At 37.8% G+C, this 2,128-nt stretch overlaps 1 non-coding gene across 1 annotated transcript; it reads right to left on the reverse strand.

Moving 5' to 3' along the window:
* Positions 1 to 1,718: 1,718 nt before the first annotated feature.
* TRNAK-UUU (transfer RNA lysine (anticodon UUU)) lies at positions 1,719 to 1,791 on the reverse strand. The gene has a single exon. It is a non-coding gene; the product is annotated as a tRNA-Lys (tRNA).
* Positions 1,792 to 2,128: the final 337 nt, after the last annotated feature.

Here is a 2,128-nt window from a genome sequence, read left to right on the forward strand (position 1 = left end):
TAGGGAAAGCGGGCAGAAGAAGAAAGAGAAAAAGACAGAGGGTGGGGAGGGACAGAGAAAGGAAAGAGAATTCTAAAAGGCTAAAATCTGAAGAAAAAAACTAAATATAGTCAGTTCATTGAGCATGCAAACATTCATTCATTTATTCAACCACATAGTGTTAAATTAGGGGTCCTGCCAAGGTAATGTCAAAGTTTCTGCAAAATCTGACGTATGTACTCTTATAAATTCACGGTTTTCTTAATCAAAAAGAGACAGTTATTTTGAGGAGCAACTTAGGCAAGTTTTAAGAAGATAAAGGAACAACCATTGACTTGTTCAGGGAGCTCTGGTACCAAGGCTGTAGATTTGAACATATAAACCAGCAGGTCGGGACAAAACAGAATATAAATGGATGTAGGTGGGTCAAGGTTATGTTTGCTAAATTACAGTGTCAACTCAGCTAGGAGGCTATCTACATGGGAAGCTGATTTGGGCTGCATGTGACAGAAAAATAAACTATCAATAAATTAAGGATGATGGTACCCTCTACTCAGCCCAAAACACAACCCATACTCACATCAAACTTACTGAAAAAACTCAAACTCCAGGATCTCTGGCTGTCATGGGAACTTCTCTAGAGTCCGAATCTGAGTCCTTTCCAGCTAATGAGCTTCCAGAGAAGATGCACTTTAGCACAAGCTTCTGCCAGACAGACCTGAGTTTGACTTTTATTTGGAAATGCCGATTCCTCAAAATCTTAGTGGACTGCCAGTGTGTTTGTCTATTTTATGTGCAAATTACCCCAGCCAAAGATGTCACAATATGCATTTCAAACATGGTAATTTTTGCCTCTTATCCACGAACCTCCCTGTTTGGTCCATTCTTCTCTTATTTTAATGGCTTAAGGTCACTTGAAACAATAGGCTCAGGTAGGAAACACACTGACTCAATGCTGTTCCTCCCAGAATGTAGAAGGAATAGTTAAAAATGGTGGGATTTTTGAAAAAGATTTGGGGTCACATTCTTGACTTCTGCTATGGTTGCCATTTTACAGTGACTCTACGATTGCTTGAAGTTTCTATAGAAAAGCAATTTTTTTCCAACCCTGCAATGCTATAAATAATGAGACTCTCGGTGAGTTTAGAACACAAACCACACACATACAGCATGTCCCTTAGCACTGTGATATTTCTTTTCATTCATTCCGCAGAGCATCGTGGAATGAATTTATCCTGGTTTATACTCCTTGTCCAGACAAATTTATTAATAGTTCCCCCTTCCACTGTGAAAGAGTCTGAGTTTGGAAAATAAATTATGTTTATCTTTCTCTTGTCAGACTTCATAGAATGGATCAAGAAGGAGCTATACACACCACAATTTTTAAATGTTTTCTATCATTTTGCTTAAGACTCCACCTTGGTCATTGCATTGTCTGAGTCTGGAGATTAAGCAAACAATAGTTAAGCAAAATGGCTTGGCTCTGCTTCACAGTTACAAGCTTTCCAGACCACAATGGGTAGACCCTCCTGCTTGTTGCTAAACCCTTTCCACTCAGCTAATGCCACAATTTGGATTCTCTTAGCAATAACATTTAAATTCTATATCAACTAGTGATTGAGTTTGGCTATGTTTAATTGAATACCTAATGAATGGTGGCATAAACATGTTACATTTTCAACATGGGGAAAATAGCTGTCATTCCATTCTGGAACTGCATTTTTTTTAAGTAGGCCCCATGCCCAACATGGGGCTTGAACTTATGATCCTGAGATCAAAAGTCACATGCTCTACCAACTGAGCCAGCCAGGCACAACTAGGACTGCACTTTTTGGAATGTGTCTATGGACACAGAGATTTCCTCAGAACCCCTCCAAGGGGTTTATGGAGTCTACACCATTTTCAGAATAATACCAGATTACTTGCTTGTTTTCACTGTGTGGATACTTGCATTAATGATATAAAAAAAAAAAGTGGTGGTTGAAACTGTTGGCATCTTAGTACAAATCAGAGTAGTGGAATCATTTATACTAGTAAATATTTGTTTCTTTATTGTCATATGCTTAAAGAAAGAAGAAAAAAGCCCATTTCACTTTAAAACGTTCTTGATGAAACAATAAAAATATTAATTTTATCAAATGTTGAGCTT

Source organism: Eumetopias jubatus, unplaced genomic scaffold (genome assembly GCF_037043125.1).
Source record: "Eumetopias jubatus isolate StellerSeaLion01/CBP00866 unplaced genomic scaffold, mEumJub1_p1.0 scaffold_4, whole genome shotgun sequence".
Classification (NCBI taxonomy): domain Eukaryota; kingdom Metazoa; phylum Chordata; class Mammalia; order Carnivora; family Otariidae; genus Eumetopias; species Eumetopias jubatus.